The 24,949-nt window shown below is 49.3% G+C and overlaps 7 non-coding genes across 7 annotated transcripts; all 7 read right to left on the bottom strand.

Moving 5' to 3' along the window:
* Window positions 1–15,074: 15,074 nt before the first annotated feature.
* On the bottom strand, window positions 15,075–15,148 carry trnan-guu. The gene has a single exon. It is a non-coding gene; the product is annotated as a tRNA-Asn (tRNA).
* Window positions 15,149–16,386: 1,238 nt separating this feature from the next.
* Window positions 16,387–16,459, bottom strand: trnak-cuu. Its single transcript has one exon. It is a non-coding gene; the product is annotated as a tRNA-Lys (tRNA).
* A 932-nt stretch (window positions 16,460–17,391) lies between these two features.
* trnan-guu lies at window positions 17,392–17,465 on the bottom strand. Its single transcript has one exon. It is a non-coding gene; the product is annotated as a tRNA-Asn (tRNA).
* A 2,227-nt stretch (window positions 17,466–19,692) lies between these two features.
* trnan-guu lies at window positions 19,693–19,766 on the bottom strand. Its single transcript has one exon. It is a non-coding gene; the product is annotated as a tRNA-Asn (tRNA).
* Window positions 19,767–20,991: 1,225 nt separating this feature from the next.
* trnak-cuu lies at window positions 20,992–21,064 on the bottom strand. Its single transcript has one exon. It is a non-coding gene; the product is annotated as a tRNA-Lys (tRNA).
* A 930-nt stretch (window positions 21,065–21,994) lies between these two features.
* Window positions 21,995–22,068, bottom strand: trnan-guu. The gene has a single exon. It is a non-coding gene; the product is annotated as a tRNA-Asn (tRNA).
* A 2,228-nt stretch (window positions 22,069–24,296) lies between these two features.
* Window positions 24,297–24,370, bottom strand: trnan-guu. The gene has a single exon. It is a non-coding gene; the product is annotated as a tRNA-Asn (tRNA).
* Window positions 24,371–24,949: the final 579 nt, after the last annotated feature.

Below are 24,949 nucleotides of genomic sequence, written 5' to 3'. Positions count from 1 at the left end.
TAGCCCCCTGAGCCCCACAATGAGTTGCAAAGTGTAGACATTCGATGACCCATAATGCTAGCACATCAGACATGCAAGTCTGATGTGCTGGCGTGGTCCATAAAGAAGAAACAGAATCATATGTAGAACCTAAACGTTTCCACATTTGTTTATCACTCTCAGGAGCGTCGTCCTGTAACCTTATGACGTCTTGGATGGTTGGCATTAGCTTGTCAGAGGCAGACCTATTTATTGCAGAACGTCTAGTCTGACTTAACATTTTAGGCACCACCACTTGCTGAGTTTGCGCGGCTGTTCGCGCTGCACAATCTGTATGTCTATTGCCAACGTCAACCGGGGTCTTACTGTTTGTGTGGGCAGTACATTTAATGATGGAAATCTGCGCGGGCATAAGCAGGGCCTGCAGTGGGTCATTAACTAAATCCCGGTGGGATATCTCCGTGCCTGCCAAGGTAAGGAATCCTCTATTCTTCCAGAGTTGTCCGAAGTCATGAACTACCCGAAGACGTATCGTGAGTCAGTATAAATATTTACCCGCCGATCTGCCCCAAGGATGCATGCATGGGTAAGGGCAAAAAGTTCAGCTTGCTGGGCTGAATAAGGGGTCTGAAAACCGGCCGCTTCTAGGGTCAGGCCATCCTGATCCACGATTGCGTAACCGGACAGTCTCTGGCCAGTGGGGCTTATTAATGCACTGCCATCAACATACATAATCATGTCAGGTTGATCTGACGGAATATCGCTCAAATCTTCCCTTATCGTAGTAGCTTCCTGAATCAAGGCTAGACAGTCGTCGCCAGGCGCCTCTTCATGGTCAGGGTGACCGCTAAGAAAACAGGCTGGATTGATAGTGGTACAATATTTAAATGTCAGACGTGGATTGTTTAAAAGGTATATTTCATACCTATTCTGACGACTTATGGTAAGATGCTGAGTCTGCAGCTGCCCCAGTAGTGCGATGACCGAGTGGGAGCTATACACGGTAATGGCCTGTTGGAGAGTTATATTGGCAGCAGCCTGCAGACTATATCGCTGTCAGGATCTGGGAGCAAACAGGGTGGCCCAACGCCACTGGATCAAGTTGGAAGAGTAATATGCCACGGGCCGGTGCTTATCCCCATGTTGCTGGGTGAGTACCGCTGTTGAACACCCTTCCAGAACAGTACAGTATATCTGGAACGGCCGGTCGTACAGTGGCCTGCCGAGGGCCGGTGCTTGTAATAAGGCCTGCTTCAGTCAACGGTAGGCTTCGAGTGCCTCGGTGGTGAGAGTAAAATTCCCCACTTCGCTAGTGTAAGGCGTCAGCAGCTTTGTATAGACAGCGATGTTTGGTATCCACTGCCTACAATAATTCACCATACCCAGCCAATGACGGACTTCCTTGTCTGTGGTAGCGGCAGGGAATTGGCATATGTGTTCAATTCTACTTGGTTCGAGACTTCTTTCTGTGAATCTAAGTAAAACTCCTAAGAGCGGACGGCGGAGGAGGAGCGCCGGCAGAGGAGCCGGAGCGGGAGCGGAGGAGCCGGAGCGGAGGAGCCGGAGCGGGAGCGGAGGAGCCGGAGCGGAGGAGCCGAGGAGCCGGAGCGGGAGCGGAGGAAGCCGGAGCGGAGGAGCCGGAGCGGAGGAGGCCGAGGAGCCGGAGCGGGAGCGGAGGAGCCAGGGGAGCGGAGGAGCCGGAAGCGGCAGCGGAGCGGCGACAGGGGGCCCAACAGCAGCAGGTCCATCCCCTCTCCCTCCCCCCCCCCACGCGGGCCAGGAGCGGTTGGCGGCGGCGGCGGCCCCTCTTCTCTCCCCCCCCCCACGCGGGCCAGGAGCGGTGCGGCGGCGGCGGCCCCTCTTCCTCTCCCCCCCCCCCCCCACGCGGGCCAGGAGCGGTGCGGCGGCGGCGGCCCCTCTTCTCTCCCCCCCCCCCACCCCCACGCGGGCCAGGAGCGGTGCGGCGGCGGCGGCCCCTCTTCTCTCACCCCCCCCCCAGCCAGCAGCGGGGACACCCCCCCCCCCAGCCAGCAGCGGGGACACCCCCCCCCCCCAGCCAGCAGCGGGTCACCCCCCACCCCCCCCCCCCCAGCCAGCAGCGGGGACCCCCAACCCCACCCCCCCAGCCAGCAGCGGGGACACCCCCCCCCCAGCCAGCAGCGGGGACACCCCCCCCCCCAGCCAGCAGCGGGGACCCCCCCCAGCCAGCAGCGGGGACACCCCCCCCCAGCCAGCAGCGGGGACACCCCCCCCCCAACCGGCAGCGACCACCGGCCCACTCGCCCCTCCCCCCCCCCAACTGCTGTGACCACCACGTGGCAAAGACAAAGGGACTCTCTCTCTCCTGGTTGAGTGGGGAAAGAAGACAAAAGAAAAAAGAGACTTGTATTTCTGTTCTTCCCAAAAGAAAACTGGTAAAGAGAAAAGGGGTAGGGGAAATAAAAAAAAAAAAAAATATATATATATATATATAATACATATATAGATATATAATAATAATAAAATAAAAATAGGGTGCGGAAAAGGGGGGAAAAGAAGAACAAGGAGAGACGAAAAGATGAAGGGGAAGGGGGAGAAAAAAGTGCCAGAGGGGAGCCAAGAGAAAGGGGGCACCGGAAGTAGACTGGGCAAAGGGAAAGCCAGCTCGGGCGAACGATGTCAACACGCGAAGCGGCGGGAAGGATGCTTCGCCGCATCCAGAAGAGCCTGGACGGGCGGGCAACCTCTCCCCTGGGGTTTAGAGGGGGGGCGTGGAATTGGAAGGAAGCCTTTGCCGAGGTGGTGAGGGAGCAGCTGCAGGCAATCAAGGCAGAGTTAAAAGCAGACGCAGAGGCCGCAGCACAGGCAGCAGTGACCAGGGCCATGTCAGGGGTGCAGCAGGTTCTGACCAGATTGGAGAAGAAAGTGGATGCCCAAGGGAAGATACTGGAAGCCCAAGGTAAGATACTGGAAGCCCAGGGGGCAACCATTAAACAGCTGAGAAGGCAGCGACTGACGCGAGCGCCCGGTCATATCCCTGGAGAGGGAATGGTGAAACTGAGTGCAACACAGGGAGCCTGAAGGGGCAGGTAGAACGACCAGGAGATCAGCTTCGAGAAGGCAAAATATTAAGATAGTGGGCCTGCCAGAAGGGATAGAGGGTAGAAATCCCACAACATTCGTGGCTGCGATGCTGGGCTCCTTAGTGGGGCGGGAAACTTTTCCCACCCCACCGGAAATGGACAGAGCTCATCGGTCACTGCGCCGAAGCCCAGGAAGGGGAAAAACCGAGAGCAGTTATAGCCAGACTGCACCGGTACCGGGATAGGGAGCACAATCCTGCGCTGGGCCAAGGAGAATAGAGCCTGCAATTGGGACGGGCACGCCATCCGAATCTACGAGGATTTTGGAGCGGACATAGCTAAGAGACGGGCGGAGTTCAACAGAGCGAAAGCAGCTCTCTATAAGAACAAAGTACGTTTTGGTATGCTGTACCCAGCAAAACTCTGGGTCCAATACCAACACAAGGAATATTTCTTTACAGCCCCTGCCGAGGCGAATAGATTCGTCGAGGAGCACGGGCTGGAAAAACGCCATGGGAAGTAGGGACGAGGGGGCCCATGGCAAGGAGATACGTCATGCCGACGGGGGGGTGGGGAGGGGCGAGGCAAAGCCAGCCCCCTCCCCCCTGGCAGGAACACCCAGAACGGAAAACAACCAATGCCCAAGGGCCCGCTCCAGGTGGGAGGCCAGGCCCCGGCACGAGGGAATGGGAGTACTGGAGAGGGGAGAGGGGAAGCGGGACAGCAACCTCCGAGAGGGGAGCCACCGTGCTAGCAGGAAAGCTAGCGAAGGGGGCGCGCAACAGAGCAGGGCCGCAGCGCACCCCCAACAGGGGGGAAGGCGCCAGGCAGGGGAGGGGGGGATCACCCATCAAAGGTGGGAGAGCAAATGGGGACAGGAATGGGGGAGAGAGGGCAATGGAGGGGTACACAGGGGTATCCCCGAAAGGGATAGAGCGGGGGGGGGGGGGCACTCGGGGGGCGAGAGACCAGGGAGGGGAAACGCAGGGACGAAGGGACAAAAGAGGCCAGTAAGGGAATAGGGCCACAAAGTGCCACAGACAAGGGCTCGAAACAGGGAACTGCTGCAAGCACCCACCCAGTACGGTCTGTGGGTGAAGGGCCCCCCCCGGAGTGCAGGGGACTACCCGCGTGGCGGACACAAAGTGGACGGCCATGGCGGGTGTCCCCGGGACAAGGGGGAACCCCGGAGCGCAGGGACCCGACCGCATGGGGAGAGCAGTGATAGTGGACATCCTGGACGGCCCCCTAACAAAGGGAAACCCCAGAGGGCAGGGGCGCGTCCACCGGACAAATATGGTTAACCCCACAGGAGCAAGGGGGCAGAAGCCCCCCACCAGAATAGTCACCTGGAACATAAGGGGACTTAACGGCCCAGTGAAGAGATCTAGAGTCCTCACCCACCTTAGAAACATGAGGGCCGACATAGTCTTCCTCCAAGAGACGCACTTGAGGGAGCAGGACCAACTGCGGGTAAGAAAGGGCTGGGTGGGACAAACCTATCATTCCTGTTATGGGGCAAGGGCCAGGGGGGTGGCGATCCTGATTGGCAAGAGGACAATGTTTAGGGCGACAAAGACGGTTACGGACCCAGGGGGACGGTATGTCATGGTCAGCGGGGCCCTGGACGGGGCGCCGGTTGTTCTAGTTAACGTGTACGCGCCCAAATGGGACGACACGAGCTTCATCCAAAAGACCATGGCAGAAATCCCGGACATAGCGACGCACCGACTAATCATGGGGGGGGACTTCAACTGTGTACAGGACCCAACGACGGACAGATCAAACCCCAGAACGGGGAAAACCTCAAACATGGCAAGGGAACTCAGCCACTATATGGAGCAGATGGGAGCAGTAGACCCCTGGAGATTCGCCCACCCGGGGGAGAAAGAATTCTCTTTCTTCTCCCCAGTACACAACGTGTACACCAGAATTGACTTCTTTGTGGTGGGGAAAACGGTGCTTCCAGAGATAGACAAGGTGGAATACTCCGCAATTGTGATATCAGACCACGCTCCACACTACATGGATGTGCGGCTAGAGACGGGAAGGGCCCAGCGCCCCAAATGGAGGTTGGACGGTGCCTTACTAGCTGACAAGGCCTTCAGCGAAAGGATAGCGCAGGCCATAGCGGAGTACACTGAGATCAACCAAAACGGGGAGGTCTCACCCTCCACGTTCTGGGAAGCGCTTAAGGCCGTACTAAGAGGGGAAATCATAGCCTACAAAGCGCAAAGAGATAGGGAGGAAAGGGTGGCTAGGCAGAAGCTGGTCGACTCCATACTGGAGGTAGACCATAAATACTCCGAGGCCCCGACTGTAGAACTCCTGGCGGAGAGAAAAGAATTACAAAGGAACTTTGACCTGCTCTCCACCAGGAAAGCAGTACACCAACTCCGCCAGGCACGCGGGGCCCTATACGAACACGGAGACAAAGCCAGCCGCCTGTTGGCCCACCAGCTGAGAAAGCAGGCAGCCAGCAGAGAAATTGCGCAAATCAGAGATACCAGAGGCACGTTGGAAACAGAACCAGAGAGGATTAACATAACCTTCAAGGCCTTCTACCAAGAGCTGTACACCTCAGAGCCCCCAACGGGGAAGGCTGGGATGAACCGGTTTCTTGACGGACTGAACATACCAGTTGTGGGAGAGGGCAGAAAACGGGATCTGGAAGCACCACTAGCACTGGGAGTGATCATGGAGAGCATTAGCTCCATGCAGGCGGGGAAGGCGCCGGGACCGGACGGATTCCCGGCGGACTTCTACAAAAAATTTGCGACAGCGCTGGCCCCGCACCTGCGGGAGATGTTCACAGACTCGCTAGCTAGGGGCACGTTGCCACCCACGTTAGCACAGGCCTCAATCTCGCTGATACCTAAGAAACACAAAGACCAAACGGAATGTGGGTCATACAGACCCATATCTCTGCTGAATGCAGACGCCAAAATACTGGCCAAAATCCTAGCCAAAAGGCTAGAAGACTGTGTACCTGAGGTGGTCACTGAGGACCAGACGGGCTTTGTCAAAGGTAGACAGCTGACCGCGAACATCAGGCGTCTGCTGAACGTGATAATGACCCCCTCCGGGGAGAGAACACAAGAGGTGATCGTCTCCCTGGACGCAGAAAAGGCCTTCGACAGAGTCGAGTGGAAATACCTCATAGAGGTACTGGAGCGGTTCGGGCTTGGAACAGGGTTCACCGCTTGGGTAAGCTCCCTGTACAACGCTCCCATGGCGAGTGTACAGACCAACAATACCAACTCCCAATACTTCCAGCTGCACAGGGGCACCAGACAAGGATGCCCACTGTCCCCGCTGCTGTTCGCACTAGCAATTGAACCGCTAGCAATCGCGCTCAGGGCAGCAAAAAAATTGGAGGGGGATCCGAAGGGAGGTAAGAGCACAGAGTCTCACTCTATGCGGATGATCTGCTCCTCTATATCTCGGACCCACAAAGCAGCATGGACGGAATCATCGCGCTCCTGAAAGAGTTTGGAGCCTTCTCGGGCTACAAACTCAACATGAGCAAAAGTGAGATCTTCCCATTACAACCGCAAGGGGGGGGGGGGGGGGCAGCACTAAAGGGGCTGCCGTTCAAACAAGCCCGACATAAATTCCGCTACCTGGTGATCCAAATAGCCCATGACTGGAAAGGGATCCACAAATGGAACCTCACCAGCCTGACGGAGGGAAGTTAAAAGGACCTGCAAAGATGGAACACACTCCCGCTCTCCCTCGCGGGGAGAGTTCAGACGATCAAAATGAACGTACTAGCCCAGGTTCCTCTTCCTGTTTAGATCCATTCCGATCTACATCCCCAAGGCCTTTTTCAAAGCGCTGGACAAACTCATCATGGCGTTCGTATGGGGGGGTAAAAATGCTAGGATCCCAAAGAAGGTCTTACAAAAAACAAAAACCAGGGGAGGGTTAGCCCTCCCGAATCTACAATTCTACCACTGGGCCAGCAACAGCCGAGCGAGTAAGGGGATGGATCCAGGAGCCAGAAGCTGAGTGGGTGCGTGCGGAGGAGGCCTCCTGCATGGGAAACCTCCCTCCGGGCCCTCGCCACGGCAGCACTCCCATCCCCACCCAAAAAACACTCCAGCAGCCCAGTGGTGACAGCCACCCTCCATCCTGGAACCAACTGCGGCAGCAACTTGGCCTGACCAAAATGTCGAACAGGGCTCCCATCTGCACAACCATAGGTTCAAACCAGCACTGACCGACGCCACCTTCAAAAGGTGGAGGCAGGACGGGGGGAAACATTGACAGTCAGGGACCTATACACGGACGACAGGATCGCAACACTGGACGAACTGACAGAGAAATTTCAGCTAGCTGGGGGGAACGAGCTACGGTACCTGCAGCTCAAAAACTTCCTACGAAAGGAGACAAGGACGTACCCACAACCGCCACGACAGACACTACTGGAAGACCTACTGGACGCAAGTATCCTAGAGAAAGGGAACTGTAGTGACATGTATGACCGACTGGTAGATAGGGACATCACCGTACTGGACGCAACAAGGAGGAAATGGGAGGACGACCTGGGGATGGAGATAGGGTGGGGACTCTGGAGCGAAGCACTGCATAGGGTCAACTCCACCTCCACGTGCGCAAGGCTCAGCCTGACGCAACTAAAAGTGGTACATAGAGCCCACCTAACAAGAACCCGTATGAGTAGGTTCTTCCCGGAGGTGGAAGACAGATGTGAGCGGTGCCAAAGAGGCCCGGCCAACCACGCCCACATGTTCTGGTCTTGCCCCAGACTTGTGGAGTACTGGACAGCCTTCTTCGAGGCTATGTCCAAAGTGGTGGGGGTGAGGGTTGGGCCATGCCCGATAGTGGCGGTCTTCGGGGTTTCAGACCAGCCAGATCTATTCCTGGGGAGGAGGGCGGACGCCCTTGCCTTTGCCTCCCTGATCGCCCGCCGTAGAATCCTGTTTGGCTGGCGGTCAGCAGCACCGCCCAGAGCTGCGGACTGGCTGTCCGACCTCTCGGAATCTCTGCAAATGGAGAAAATCAAATTTGCCATCCGAGGGTCGGACGACGGCTTCCACAGAACGTGGGAGCCATTCATGCAACTGTTCCGGGACCTATTTGTGGCCAATGTACAAGAGGAAGAATAGTCGGGGGAAGGTAGCGGGAGGGGGGGGGGGGCTACAGGTTCGTTACGGGGGTTCGATGGCTAGCTAAGGCCCAAAACCAAGCTAAATAAACATGTTGAGGGGGGGGGGGGGGGTGCAGTTACTACTACGAAGATGCTTACCTGTAAATATGTATGTTAATTTTGCGTGTTTGTTTTTGTTTGTTTTTTTTTTGTTTCTCTCTCCTAACAATTTGTAATTTGTTCAATATAAAATACGAAAACTGAATAAAAACATTTATAAAAAAAAAAAAAACTCCTAAGAACTTGACCTTTGTCTGAGCCACCAGGACCTTTGATTGTGAAACAACGTAGTCCAACGAGGATAGGTGGTTTAATAATTGGATGACATCATCCGTATTACTGGGCTCGTCGGGACTCGCTACCAATAGGTCATCTACATACTGCATGAGAGTGGAACCATGCTCCAATGTCAATGTGGAGTTGGGTCTGCAGACATCTGGAGAAGAGTAGGTGAGTTGACGAACCCCTGAGGCAGTCGGGTCCAGGTATACTGCTGTCCATTGTAAGTGAAGGCAAACAAATATTGGCTTTCAGATGCGAGTGGAAGGCAAAGTAAACGTGCTGGAGGCCAACTATGGCGAAGACCCGGGCCCGAGCTGGAATTTGAGCCAGTATGTGGGCGGGATTAGGGACAAGAGCATGTAACGACTGCGCGATGGCATTGATTGAAGGTAAATCCTGTACTAACCGGTACTGGTCCTGTTTACCTGGTTTGGGCACCGCAAGTATGGGGGTGTTACATTCTGATCGGCAAGGGACCAGAATACCATGTTGCAACAGTTCCCAGATTAATTTGTCTATAGGGCAGCTTGGGGTTTCAGTGGTTATTGCCGAATGGAAGGCAGCGTTACATTGTCCTTAATTGTTACCTTAATGGGTGTAACATTTGCCTGTCCCACTTGTGATGGGTATTCTGCCCAGACCTGTGGGTTGACATATTCCAACATGTCACGTCCCAGGTGAAGCTGGAGTCGAGTGTTAATCGTTTCAGGGGCATAACAGTTCTGGCAAGAGTTGAATTGCGTACTCTGTTGGATCTGACTGATCCACTGCCATCCTTATCATAGGCCCCAGATCCTTGGCATGGTATTGGTCGTGGTCTTGACGTGTAATATGAGGGAATGTCAACAGAAGCTGACTGTTGCCATAAATGTGGTGGCATTGTAACAAAATCGGCCATACCTTCTTTTCCCGTGACTGTGGCTGTAATCTTGACTGGCCATTCGGTCCCAATTAATGGCCGGTATTTGTCCTCCAACTCCCTGTTCTGTCCGGTTCTATCATAGGCCAGGGTAACGTGGTGCAGTGAATGTTCAATGTCTAACGTCCACCACTATGGTGTGATAGAAATATAGCACTGTTGTCTCATCCTCCATGATTGAATCGTTACCCCTTCGTCTCCGCACTCTAGCTGTAGCTGGAAGATATATAGTAAATCTCGGGCCAACAAGTTACAGTCCAGTCCAGTAGTCACCACAAACTGATGTTCTGTAGACTTATTCTCATAAGTGACTGTCACAGGTTCAGAAATAGGACACTCACATACCTGGCCTTGGAACCCCGACAAATGCTGGGTGTGGTCGGATAGTGGTAGGTGAAGTTTAGATTGCACCGAAGACATGGCTGCTCCAGTGTCGATTACAAATGGATAATATTGATCTCCTATCTGCAGAGAGATAATAGGTTCCCTGTCCGATTGGAAAGTCCTTATGACTAAATTAGCTGGTCAATCTCGTGTTGGAAAAGGGATTGCCTGGGAAAAGTCGGTGTACCTCGTCTGTCCCCCCTCGGTGGGTACCCCCTCCTTTGGGTCGGGTAGTCTCCTTCTGCTGCCCGTCTTCTAAAGGGGCATTCCTAATGTGAGTGATCTGTGCGGCCACAATTAAAACATGCATTGTTCCCTTTATATCTGCCCCGTCCTCTTTTCCCAGTAGACCAATGGCCCCTCAGAGGGGGAGGCAGTTGTAAAGTTGTTGGTGCATACGGTGGGCCATAAAGAGGGGCTGAGGGTCCATTTGGGTGGGTTTGATATCCTCCCCCTTGTTGATCCGCCCACCCAAAGTCGCAATATTGGGGTTCCAGCTGGTAAGTCACTGTATCTGCCGCTGGGTGGGGTCTCAGATCATCCTTTTTCATTACAAACTCAGTCTTAGTCTTTGTAACTGAGCCTCTTTCCTGGCCTACACCCTCCTTCCAACAAAATCTGACTGGCCAAGCCATCTGGGAAGGGTCGTTCTCTGTCCAATTCATGTTATTACATTTCAAGGCAGAAGCCACGGAAGGTGGTAGGCAATGCATTGACATAGCACAATATTGAGGGGAATTCTGACCGTTTTGGTACAGCAAGTCACCTGAATGCCCATGGTAGATTTCATTAAAGCGTTCCAGAAATTCCTCTGGCTCCTCAGTCGTTTTAGGTTTGAAGTCGACGATAGCAGAGATGTTTATGGGCTTTTGAAATCTGGCATTCAGCGCATTCAGGATTTGTGCCCGTCTATCGTCGTCCAAGGCATGGGTTTGCTGAAGTGCAGCGTGGCTAGCACAATTCAAGTGGTTGAGGAGACTGCGGTACTCTGCTGGGGTTAAAACCTGCTGGACTAGGGCCCAGAGGTCCCTAGAATCAGCTTGATTAACTGAGTTAGTTCTCAGATAGTCCATGAAAGCAGCAGGAGATTTCTTCCTGTCTGCGATTGCAGCCAGAATAGCCATCATCTCACTGGGTCTCCATGGGAAATAAACGTCTATGGTAGGCTGGGCTGCTGCTGCAGCAACATCAGGGTTGAGTATTTTCTTAATCGGCAACTGTCTCAGAGTCTCACTAGGGCGCGCTTTAGCGGATCCTCTGGCTCTTCAAAGACATCGACGTCCTTATCTTCCGATAGGGGGTGCTCCGGCTCCTCAGAACCATTCCCGTCCTCACCTCGTGTTCTCAGACTTTTCTGTCCTATCATATTGGCCATAAGGGATCTAGGTGGTATGTGTAATTGTTTCTGGATAGGATCAGGCCCCTTTCCCATTGTTCGAGATCGTGTCCTAGAGCTAACCGGGCTTGTGGAATGGAGCTCCCCTTCTCTAACAGACGGTGAAGGTGAAGAAATAGGACCCAAACTATCAACTGAAGGGACTGGAGAGGCTGCTATCAATGCCTCCGGAGCTATCATGCGATCGGCCATTGGGGGCAGTATAACTGCCGCAGCCTGTGAGACTGAATCTAAAGCGGCTGGAGAGGCTGGCATGATTTGAATCTGGGCAGCAGCGACTGGATATAAATTATGATACCCTGGTGGTTCTGGAATTAGTGCAGGCAATGCCACTGGTCCCGTCAGGACTCGACCCGACATGGTCCAATTCTCTAGGTCATCGTCTACCTCTGTCAATGCAAGGCCAGCCATTGAACTACGTAGCCCATTTTTAAAACTCAAGTCTGCCCTGTTAGGTATCTCCCTCTCTTTATTTGTGCGCTTTTTGAATGCACACTCCTTTTTCAAAATCTCCAGAGTTTTCTGGTTCCCCCCTTCACGAATAGGAATCCCCATTTTAAGGGCATTTTTTTGCCAACTTGACAACATGATCTTATCCCTCTCCTCTTGACAATATTGTCTCCATAATCCAATTAACTCTTTCGCTTTCATACTTTGGTTCTTTTTCAAGATTTCACCCTGAATTTTGTTAATGATGTCCAAATCTTTAGTGCCCCCAGTGGCCATTCATCACCCAATTTCTTCCTTAAAGTTCATAGATCATAGAATTTACAGTGTAGAAGGAGGCCATTCGACCCATCGTGTCTGCACCGGCTCCTGGGAAGAGCACCCTACCCAATGTTAACACCTCCACCCTATCCCCATAACCCAGTAACCCCACCCAACACTAAGGCCAATTTTGGACACCAAGGGCAATTTTAAATGTCCAATCCACCTTACTTGCACATCTTTGGACTGTGGGAGGAAACCGGAGCACCCGGAGGAAACCCACGCACACACGGGGAGGATGTGCAGACTCCGCACAGACAATGGCCCAAGCCAGAATCGAAACTGGGACCCTGGAGCTGCTAAGCGATTGTGCTATCCACAATGCTATGGTGCTGCCCGTTGCTGACATTTTTCTAATATCTCTCGTTTTATCTGGATAAGTATCACATAATATTTGCAATGAACTGTTTGGATCACTAGTGTTATCCAAACTATTCCCCATAATCTCGAACTGGTCCTCAAGACTGCGTTGTTCACCACTACAGTCCAAGGATGGAACTGGACTGTCCTTCCGATATCCCATCATTTCCGCAATCAACCCTTAACTGAACTATCGCTATGATATACCATCAGTTTTCCTTAACCCTCAGTTGTAGCTACATCGACTGAATTTTTAAATTTTCTACTCCCCAGACTGACCTTTGATTTTGTCGAGACGATCTTTCTGGAGCAACCGCGAGTGACCAGACTAAACAGACCATGAGGAAAGGGGAAAATTAACGTGGTTATTTCCCAGCTACTCACATTGTGGGCCCATTTCCTCTTTCCTTGCCCAACATCAGTTTAATTCTGATTACGCAGCTGGCCGGTGACCGTCTGGAGAATTCCCGGGTTTTCAGCACCAAATGACAAATTAAGTTCTTTACCCATCAGTCCAGTCTCAATAAAACTCGAGAGGGATCTGTAGGTATGGCATTACTTATTTTTAAACAACTTGCAAGGCTGACCCGCTCGATAGAGACTCAGAACACATACAGTCTCCTAAAGCTCCCAGAATCAAGTGAGACCGAAGACAAAGACATCTTCTATACGTATCATTCAAATGGCATCGAGTTTCACATACAAGATTCCCATGGGTCATCCTATATACCTCCTGACCTGGCCATATATCCTGATTGGCTCACTTCGCATTCCTCAACACTGGGCCTCTTGTCACCCAGCATTATTTTCACCATCCTCTGCACGAGGCTCCCCGCCCCCTTTCCTAGCCATTCTTCGCTCATTTCCTTTGTTCAGAGTCTGATTTGCTGAATTCCTCTGTTTATTGCCGGCTAACTCACTACCATCAGACCGGCTCTATCCTCTACACTATTCGAACTAATTATCCCATTTTGCATCCAGCTCTAACCTCTACGTTATTCTAACTAATTATCCCATTTTATATCACATTCGTTTGTTCAATTCCTCAAATGCACTTCCTGTCTATGTGGTTCTCATCCACTGAGCAGAACGATATAGATCGATTGGTCACGCTAAATTGTCCCTAATTTTCGAATTTTGAAAGAAACATCGAAACGACTTCAAATGGACATCCTTGACTGAAAAGCAGTTTGGGATGGCGGTGGTGCTGGAAGGCGGAGTATTAATTCAAAGTTTTCATTCTTTATAATTCAGCAACCGGAGTTATTGATATCCCTGCTCAGGGTAAGTGGTCCTTCATAACCATTCTATCCCTGTGCTCATCGTTGTATACACATCAAACAAATCTCCCCTTGGTTTTCTGTACAGTAATTTTTCGCAGCTCATCCTGATATGACTATTCCTGAGCAGGACAGCCAAATATTATCCACTCATCTTTTTCAGCGTGCTCTTTTTGGTTTGCATCTTGTTAAGCGTGGGCCCATCGCGATCGCGATGTGTCGTTCCGTGACTCTGAGCAGCTTTTTTGGTTCAGGGGCTTGAGTGGAGCTTGTCATTTTTGAAGGGCGGCAATTCATTGTTAATGAGGGAGCTCAGACAAACATGCCTCACACTCGGCAAGAAGAGCTTTTGCGCTCACAAAGCAGCAATTGTGAGATGATAAAGCTGTCTGGAGCCAGACACAGTTTGAGCGGCTACTCAGCCCGAGGAAACTCGAGCTTGGGTTCAACAAAGCAACAGCATTAAAATGGAAACCGCGCCCAACGTGGGGCTCGAATCCAACATCCCGAAATTAAGAATTTCATGCTCTATCGACTGAGCTAGCCGGGCACATTGATGATATCAAATTACATCTAATATTGCAGTGACATAACTGGCTGATTGCAGCGAATGCGAATCAACCTGCCTCCGAGAAGCGTACAGGGCCAAACGTTTCCACTCAATTATCAATAACATCATTCACAGCTTCCTAATTAAAGCACACCTCCTTGAAACATTATGGCACAGTTTCCACACGAATTATTCCACGATTTCGACATTTTCTCCTTTTGTGCCAGAATTTTCAAACGAGATTATATTTATCAGTCGCGGGGAAGTGAATTGCAAACTTGACAGAGAAAAAAGACAAACCCGTTCTATGCAAAATTATTCCATGGTGATAATTTTCAGATTTACAACAGTAAACCTTTTACCAAGTGAAAGAGTGTTACGGTGAGAAGATAAAGAAATTTAATGTCAATTTTTTTTGTGACCCACTCACACTCTCTGAAGTTGTGTATGAGCTGCTCGGAGGTTCAGTGAGTGGGATATATTCGATCGTCGTGATCCAGGCCTGTGCTTGGTGCATTGGGAGGCTTGTCTCGCGATGGAGTATTTTGTGTCCCACGGATGAGCAGAAACCCGCTGCTGGAAACTGCAGTTGGCGCGCTCTGCTTCCATCGTGTTGTTGGTCATTACAGAGGTGGAATATTGCTTCTATTCTGATTTTCCCTGTCACACAATGCAGACGAGAACGAGGGATTAATTGAGTTGTTCATTCCAACTGAACGGACCTCTGTTCAGTTTTGAAAACTGTTCAATGTTGTCTGATTCTTACGTCGTGCAATTTGCAGTGAGTCATCAAACAATCAGTTACTTCTGTGTGCACTCATTGTAACACAGTAGAACTGAGACAGAATTTGCGATTTGTTCTTGTTCACAATAGCTCAACTGGAAAAGGCAGAAAACCAAAGCGGGGGAAGTTGGAGAAAACAGAGTCCCTGGGTGGTTTCGAACCACCAACCTTTCGGTTAACAGCCGAACGCGCTAACCAATTGCGCCACAGAGACTCGGGAATAACCCCCACTCAAGCTGTCGTAAACGAGGGTGTCAGTGACTGATAGCTCCACAGTGCCACCAGCCGAATGACAATCGTTCCCATCAGCTTTCCTTTTCCAAAATAAATAGTTGGGCAGTAATTTTGGAAACATGGGTTCAGTCTGATCCCTCCCACTACAGGTCCATGTCTGCCAGAGAGCACAAGCTCTCCTGCAACCTCTGCCATCATTTGGGGACTTTATGATGTCCAATCTCAATGCTCAGACACGGAATTGCAAAACTGACCGACAAGATAGGGAATCTACAGAGAAGTAGAGTGGCAGGCACTGTCGCAGGTGGTGTCCCATGTTTGAGATTTAAATCTGTGATCCCTCTGCCCTGGAGTTGTCACTATTTTGCAGGCAGCAGCGAACCATGTCTGATCCAACATCTGTCCCTTGAACAAGACCACAAGAACAGATTCTCTTCTCATTATAGTGGTGCAGTTCATGGAAGTTGTTCAGTTTCTTACGACAGTGCATGCACTTCCTATCTGTGTGGATCTCACCGCCTGAGCACAACGATGTATGCGGTATAGATAGATTGGTTACGCTAAGTTGCCACTGATTTCGAATTTTGAAAGAAGTTTGGAAACCACTTAAAATGGACTTCTTTGTCTGAAACGCAGTTGGGGATGGCGCTGTTGCTGGAAGGCGGAGTATAAATTCGAAGTTTTCATTCTATCTAATTCCACTACCCGGGTTATTGATCTCTCTGCTCAGGGTAAGTGGTCCTTCATAACCATTCCTTCCCGGTGCCCCATCGTTGTATACACTTCAAACAAATCTCCTCTTGGTTTCCTGCACAGTAATTATTCGCAGCTCATCCTCATATGACTATTCCTGAGCAGGACAGCCAAATTTTCTCCACCCATCTTTTTGAGTGTGTTCTTTTTGGTTTGCATCTTGTTAAGTGTGGGCCCATTGCGATCAGGCAGTTGCCATTGTCGTTCCGTGACTCTGAGCAGTTTTTCTGGTTCAGGGGCTTGAGTGGAGCTTGTCATTTTTGAAGAGAGGCAATTCTTTGTACGTGAGGGGTTTCAAACAAACTCGCCTCATACTCGGAGAGAAGAGCTTTTGCGCTCACTACGCAGCAATGAGGCCAGTGAGGTGAACAAAGCTGTCTGGAGCCAGACACAGTTTGAGCTGCGACTCTGCCAGAGAAATCGCGAACATGGGTTCAACAATGGAACAGCATTAAAATGAAACCGCGCCCAACGTGGGGCTTGAACCCACGACGATGAAATTAAGAGTCCCATGCTCTACCTACTGAGCTGGCCGGGCACATTGATAACGTCAAATTACATCTCATATCGCAGTGACATAACTGGCTGATTGCAGCGAAGGCGAAGTAACCTGCCTCGAGAAGTCCACAGGGTCAAACGTTTCCACTCAATTATCAATAACATCATTCACAGCTTCCTAATTAAAGCACTTCTCCTTGAATCAATTATGGCACAGTTTCCTCACGAATTATTCCACGATTTCCACATTTTCTCCTTTTGTGTCAGCATTTTCAAACGAGATTAGATATAACAGTCGCGAGGAAGTGAATTGCACACTTGACAGAGAAAAAAGACAAACCCGTTCTGTACAAAATAAGTCCATGGTCATAATTTTCAGATTTACAACAGTCAACCTTTTACCAAGTGAAAGAGTGTTACGGTGAGAAGATAAAGAAAGTTAATGTCAAATTTTTTTGTGACCCACTCACACTCACTGAGGCTGTGTATAAGCTGCTCGGAGGTTCAGTGAGTGGGATACATTCGATCGTCGTGATCCAGGCCTGTGCGAGGTGCATTGGGAGGCTTGTCTCGCGATGGAGTATTTTGTGTCCCAGGGATGAGCAGTAACCCGCTGCTTGAAATTGTAGTTGGCGCGCTCTGCTTCCATCGTGTTGTCGGTCATTAGATTGGTGGAATATTGCTTCTATTCTGATTTTCCCTGTCACACAATGCAGACGAGCACGAGGGATTAATTGAGTTGTTCATTCCAACTGAACGGGCCTCTGTTCAGTTTTCAAAACTGTTCAATGTTGTCTGATTCCTACGTCGTGCAATTTGCAATGAGTCGTCAAACAATCAGTTACTTCTGTGTGCACTCATTGTAACACAGTAGAGCTGAGACAGAATTTAAGATTTGTTCTTGTTCACAATGTCACAAAAGGTATACTGGAAAAGGCAGAAAACCAAAGCGGGGGAAGTTGGAGCAAACAGCGTCCCTGGGTGGTTTCGAACCACCAACCTTTCGGTTAACAGCCGAACGCGCTAACTAATTGCGCCACAGAGACTCGGAAATAAGCCTTACTCAAGCTATCCTAAACGCGGGTGTCAGTGACTGATAGCTCCACAGCGCCACCAGCCGAATAACAATCGTTCACATCAGCTTTCCTTTTCCAAAATAAATAGTGGGGCAGTAATTTTGGAAACATGGGTTCAGTCTAATCATTCGCACTGCAGGTCCATGTCTGCCAGAGAGCACAAGCTCTCCTGCAACCTGTGTCATCATTTAGGGACTTTATGATGTCCAATCTCATTGCTCAGACACGGAATTCCAAAACTGACAGACAAGATAGGGAATCTACAGAGAAGTAGAGTGGCAGGCATCGTCGCAGGTGGTGTCCCATGTTTGAGATTTCAATCTGTGATCGCTCTGCCCTGGAGTTGTCACTGTTTTGCAGGCAGCAGCGGACCATGTCTGATCCAACATCTGTCCCTCGAACAAGACCACAAGAACAGATTCTCTTCTCATTATAGTGGTGCAGTTCATGGAAGTTGTTCAGTTTCTTACGACAGTGCATGCCCTTCCTATCTGTGTGGTTCTCACCCCCTGAGCACAACGATGTATGCAGTATAGATAGATGGCTAAGTTGCCCCTGATTTCGAATTTTGAAAGAAGTATGGAAACCACTTAAAATTGTCTTCTTTGTCCGAAAAGCAGTTGGGGATGGCGCTGTTGCTGGAAGGCGGAGTATAAATTCGAAGTTTTCATTCTTCCTAATTCCACTACCCGGTTATTGATCTCTCTGCTCAGGGTAAGTGGTCCTTCATAACCATTATATCCCTGTGCCCCATCGTTGTATACACTTCAAACAAATCTCCTCGAGGTTTCCTGCACTGTACTTTTTCGTAGCTCATCCTGATATGACTATTCCTGAGCAGGACAGCCAAATATTCTCCACCCATCTTTTTGAGTGTGTTCTTTTAGGTTTGCATCTTGTTAAGTGTGGGCCTATTGCGATCAGGCAGTTGCCATTGTCGTTCCGTGACTCTGAGTAGCTTTTCTGGTTCAGGGGCTTGAGTGGAGCTTGTCATTTTTGAAGAGCGGCAATTCTTTGTACATGAGGGCGTTCAAACAATCTCGCCTCATACTTGGAGAGAAGTGCTTTTGCCCTCAATAAGCAGCAATTGTGAGAGGAACAAAGCTGTCTGGAGCCAGACACAGTTTGAGCTGCGGCTCAGTCTGAGGAATCGCGAGCATTGGTTCAACAATGCAACAGCATTAAAATAAAACCGCGCCCAACGTGGAGCTTGAACGCACGACCCTGAAATTAAGAGACTCATGCTCTGCCGACTGAGCTAGCCGGGAACATTGGAGAAGTCAAGCTACATCTAATAACACAGTGACATACCTGGCTGATTGCAGCGAATGTGAAGAAACCTGCCTCCGAGAAGCCCACAGGGCGAACGTTTCCACTCAATTATCAATAACATCGTTCACAGCTTCCTAATTAAAGCACACCTCCTTGAAACTATTATGGCACAGTTTCATCACGAATTATTCCACGATTTCCACATTTTCTCCTTTTGTGCCAACATTTTCAAACGAGATTACATTAATCAGTCGCGGGGAAGTGAATTGCAAACTTGACAGAGTACAAGACAAAACCCGTTCTATACAAAATAATTCCAGGTCATAATTTTCAGATTTACAACAGTCAACCTTTTACTAAGTGAAAGAGTGTTAGGGTGAGAAGATAAAGAAAGGTAACGTTAAATTTTTTTGTGATCACTCACACTCACTGAGGTTGTGTATAAGCTGCTCGGAGGTTCAGTGAGTGGGATATATTCGATCGTCGTGATCCAGGCCTGTGCTTGGTGCATTGGGAGGCTTGTCTCGCGATGGAGTATTTTGTGACCCAGGGATGAGCAGTAACCCGCTGCTTGAAACTGCAGTTGGCGCGCTCTGCTTCCATCATATTGTTGGTCATTACAGAGGTGGAATATTGCTTCTATTCTGATTTTCCCTGTCACACAATGCAGACGAGGACGAGGGATTAATTGAGTTGTTCATTCCAACTGAACGGGCCTCTGTTCAGTTTTCAAAACTGTTCAATGTTGTCTGTTTCTTACGTTGTGCAATTTGCAATGAGTCGTCAAACAATCAGTTACTTCTGTGTGCACTCATTGTAACACAGTAGAGCTGAGACAGAATTTGCGATGTGTTCTTGTTCACAATGTCAAAAAGCTATACTGGAAAAGGCAGAAAACCAAAGCGGGGGAAGTTGGAGCAAACAGCGTCCCTGGGTGGATTCAAACCACCAACCTTTCGGTTAACAGCCGAACGCGCTAACCAATTGCGCCACAGAGACTCGGAAACAAGCTCCACTCAAGCTATCGTAAACGAGGGTGTCAGTGACTGATAGCTCCACAGCGCCACCAGCCGAATAACAATCGTTCACATCAGCTTTCCTTTTCCAAAATAAATAGTGGGGCAGTAATTTTGGAAACATGGGTTCAGTCTAATCATTCGCACTGCAGGTCCATGTCTGCCAGAGAGCACAAGCTCTCCTGCAACCTGTGTCATCATTTGGGGACTTTATGATGTCCAATCTCATTGCTCAGACACGGAATTCCAAAACTGACAGACAAGATAGGGAATCTACAGAGAAGTAGAGTGGCAGGCATCGTCGCAGGTGGTGTCCCATGTTTGAGATTTCAATCTGTGATCCCTCTGACCTGTAGTTGTCACTGTTTTGCAGGCAGCAGCGGACCATGTCTGATCCAACATCTGTCCCTCGAACAAGACCACAAGAACAGATTCTCTTCTCATTATAGTGGTGCAGTTCATGGAAGTTGTTCAGTTTCTTACGACAGTGCATGCCCTTCCTATCTGTGTGGTTCTCACCCCCTGAGCACAACGATGTATGCAGTATAGATAGATGGCTAAGTTGCCCCTGATTTCGAATTTTGATAGAAGTATGGAAACCACTTAAAATGGTCTTCTTTGTCCGAAAAGCAGTTGGGGATGGCGCTGTTGCTGGAAGGCGGAGTATAAATTCGAAGTTTTCATTCTTCCTAATTCCACTACCCGGTTATTGATCTCTCTGCTCAGGGTAAGTGGTCCTTCATCACCATTATATCCCTGTGCCCCATCGTTGTATACACTTCAAACAAATCTCCTCGAGTTTTCCTGCACTGTACTTTTTCGTAGCTCATCCTGATATGACTATTCCTGAGCAGGACAGCCAAATATTCTCCACCCATCTTTTTGAGTGTGTTCTTTTAGGTTTGCATCTTGTTAAGTGTGGGCCTATTGCGATCAGGCAGTTGCCATTGTCGTTCCGTGACTCTGAGTAGCTTTTCTGGTTCAGGGGCTTGAGTGGAGCTTGTCATTTTTGAAGAGCGGCAATTCTTTGTACATGAGGGCGTTCAAACAATCTCGCCTCATACTTGGAGAGAAGTGCTTTTGCCCTCAATAAGCAGCAATTGTGAGAGGAACAAAGCTGTCTGGAGCCAGACACAGTTTGAGCTGCGGCTCAGTCTGAGGAATCGCGAGCATTGGTTCAACAATGCAACAGCATTAAAATGAAACCGCGCCCAACGTGGAGCTTGAACCCACGACCCTGAAATTAAGAGACTCATGCTCTGCCGACTGAGCTAGCCGGGAACATTGGAGAAGTCAAGCTACATCTAATAAAGCAGTGACATAACTGGCTGATTGCAGCGAATGCGAAGAAACCTGCCTCCGAGAAGCCCACAGGGCGAACGTTTCCACTCAATTATCAATAACATCGTTCACAGCTTCCTAATTAAAGCACACCTCCTTGAAACTATTATGGCACAGTTTCCTCACGAATTATTCCACGATTTCCACATTTTCTCCTTTTGTGCCAGCATTTTCAAACGAGATTACATTAATCAGTCGCGGGGAAGTGAATTGCAAACTTGACAGAGAACAAGACAAAACCCGTTCTATACAAAATAATTCCAGGTCATAATTTTCAGATTTACAACAGTCAACCTTTTACCAAGTGAAAGAGTGTTAGGGTGAGAAGATAAAGAAAGTTAATATCAAATTTTTTTGTGACCCACTCACACTCACTGAGGTTGTGTATAAGCAGCTCGGAGGTTCAGTGAGTGGGATATATTCGATCGTCGTGATCCAGGACTGTGCTTGGTGCATTGGGAGGCTTGTCTCGCGATGGAGTATTTTGTGACCCAGGGATGAGCAGTAACCCGCTGCTTGAAACTGCAGTTGGCGCGCTCTGCTTCCATCATATTGTTGGTCATTACAGAGGTGGAATATTGCTTCTATTCTGATTTTCCCTGTCACACAATGCAGACGAGGACGAGGGATTAATTGAGTTGTTCATTCTAACTGAACGGGCCTCTGTTCAGTTTTCAAAACTGTTCAATGTTGTCTGATTCTTACGTCGTGCAATTTGCAATGAGTCGTCAAACAATCAGTTACTTCTGTGTGCACTCATTGTAACACAGTAGAGCTGAGACAGAATTTGCGATGTGTTCTTGTTCACAATGTCAAAAAGCTATACTGGAAAAGGCAGAAAACCAAAGCGGGGGAAGTTGGAGCAAACAGCGTCCCTGGGTGGATTCAAACCACCAACCTTTCGGTTAACAGCCGAACGCGCTAACCAATTGCGCCACAGAGACTCGGAAATAAGCTCCACTCAAGCTATCGTAAACGAGGGTGTCAGTGACTGATAGCTCCACAGCGCCACCAGCCGAATAGCAATCGTTCACATCAGCTTTCCTTTTTCAAAATAAATAGTGGGGCAGTAATTTTGGAAACATGGGTTCAGTCTAATCATTCGCACTGCAGGTCCATGTCTGCCAGAGAGCACAAGCTCTCCTGCAACCTGTGTCATCATTTGGGGACTTTATGATGTCCAATCTCATTGCTCAGACACGGAATTCCAAAACTGACAGACAAGATAGGGAATCTACAGAGAAGTAGAGTGGCAGGCATCGTCGCAGGTGGTGTCCCATGTTTGAGATTTCAATCTGTGATCGCTCTGCCCTGGAGTTGTCACTGTTTTGCAGGCAGCAGCGGACCATGTCTGATCCAACATCTGTCCCTCGAACAAGACCACAAGAACAGATTCTCTTCTCATTATAGTGGTGCAGTTCATGGAAGTTGTTCAGTTTCTTACGACAGTGCATGCCCTTCCTATCTGTGTGGTTCTCACCCCCTGAGCACAACGATGTATGCAGTATAGATAGATGGCTAAGTTGCCCCTGATTTCGAATTTTGATAGAAGTATGGAAACCACTTAAAATGGTCTTCTTTGTCCGAAAAGCAGTTGGGGATGGCGCTGTTGCTGGAAGGCGGAGTATAAATTCGAAGTTTTCATTCTTCCTAATTCCACTACCCGGTTATTGATCTCTCTGCTCAGGGTAAGTGGTCCTTCATCACCATTATATCCCTGTGCCCCATCGTTGTATACACTTCAAACAAATCTCCTCGAGTTTTCCTGCACTGTACTTTTTCGTAGCTCATCCTGATATGACTATTCCTGAGCAGGACAGCCAAATATTCTCCACCCATCTTTTTGAGTGTGTTCTTTTAGGTTTGCATCTTGTTAAGTGTGGGCCTATTGCGATCAGGCAGTTGCCATTGTCGTTCCGTGACTCTGAGTAGCTTTTCTGGTTCAGGGGCTTGAGTGGAGCTTGTCATTTTTGAAGAGCGGCAATTCTTTGTACATGAGGGCGTTCAAACAATCTCGCCTCATACTTGGAGAGAAGTGCTTTTGCCCTCAATAAGCAGCAATTGTGAGAGGAACAAAGCTGTCTGGAGCCAGACACAGTTTGAGCTGCGGCTCAGTCTGAGGAATCGCGAGCATTGGTTCAACAATGCAACAGCATTAAAATGAAACCGCGCCCAACGTGGAGCTTGAACCCACGATCCTGAAATTAAGAGACTCATGCTCTGCCGACTGAGCTAGCCGGGAACATTGGAGAAGTCAAGCTACATCTAATAAAGCAGTGACATAACTGGCTGATTGCAGCGAATGCGAAGAAACCTGCCTCCGAGAAGCCCACAGGGCGAACGTTTCCACTCAATTATCAATAACATCGTTCACAGCTTCCTAATTAAAGCACACCTCCTTGAAACTATTATGGCACAGTTTCCTCACGAATTATTCCACGATTTCCACATTTTCTCCTTTTGTGCCAGCATTTTCAAACGAGATGACATTAATCAGTCGCGGGGAAGTGAATTGCAAACTTGACAGAGAACAAGACAAAACCCGTTCTATACAAAATAATTCCAGGTCATAATTTTCAGATTTACAACAGTCAACCTTTTACCAAGTGAAAGAGTGTTAGGGTGAGAAGATAAAGAAAGTTAATATCAAATTTTTTTGTGACCCACTCACACTCACTGAGGTTGTGTATAAGCAGCTCGGAGGTTCAGTGAGTGGGATATATTCGATCGTCGCGATCCAGGACTGTGCTTGGTGCATTGGGAGGCTTGTCTCGCGATGGAGTATTTTGTGACCCAGGGATGAGCAGTAACACGCTGCTTGAAACTGCAGTTGGCGCGCTCTGCTTCCATCATATTGTTGGTCATTACAGAGGTGGAATATTGCTTCTATTCTGATTTTCCCTGTCACACAATGCAGACGAGGACGAGGGATTAATTGAGTTGTTCATTCTAACTGAACGGGCCTCTGTTCAGTTTTCAAAACTGTTCAATGTTGTCTGATTCTTACGTCGTGCAATTTGCAATGAGTCGTCAAACAATCAGTTACTTCTGTGTGCACTCATTGTAACACAGTAGAGCTGAGACAGAATTTGCGATGTGTTCTTGTTCACAATGTCAAAAAGCTATACTGGAAAAGGCAGAAAACCAAAGCGGGGGAAGTTGGAGCAAACAGCGTCCCTGGGTGGATTCGAACCACCAACCTTTCGGTTAACAGCCGAACGCGCTAACCAATTGCGCCACAGAAACTCGGTAATAATCCGCACTCAAGCTATCGTAAACGAGGGTGTCAGTGACTGATAGCTCCACAGTTCCACCAGCCGAATAGCAATCGTTCACATCAGCTTTCCTTTTCCAAAATAAATAGTGGGGCAGTAATTTTGGAAACATGGGTTCAGTCTAATCATTCGCACTGCAGGTCCATGTCTGCCAGAGAGCACAAGCTCTCCTGCAACCTGTATCATCATTTGGGGACTTTATGATGTCCAATCTCATTGCTCAGACACGGAATTCCAAAACTGACAGACAAGATAGGGAATCTACAGAGAAGTAGAGTGGCAGGCATCGTCGCAGGTGGTGTCCCATGTTTGAGATTTCAATCTGTGATCGCTCTGCCCTGGAGTTGTCACTGTTTTGCAGGCAGCAGCGGACCATGTCTGATCCAACATCTGTCCCTCGAACAAGACCACAAGAACAGATTCTCTTCTCATTATAGTGGTGCAGTTCATGGAAGTTGTTCAGTTTCTTACGGCTTTGCAGAGGTGGAATATTGCTTCTATTCTGATTTTCCCTGTCGCACAATGCAGACGAGGACGAGGGATTAATTGA

Source organism: Scyliorhinus canicula, chromosome 17 (assembly GCF_902713615.1).
Source record: "Scyliorhinus canicula chromosome 17, sScyCan1.1, whole genome shotgun sequence".
Lineage (NCBI taxonomy): Eukaryota > Metazoa > Chordata > Chondrichthyes > Carcharhiniformes > Scyliorhinidae > Scyliorhinus > Scyliorhinus canicula.
The sequence above is the reverse complement of the archived record's forward strand: the minus strand, read 5'-3'. Positions and strand labels throughout refer to the sequence as shown.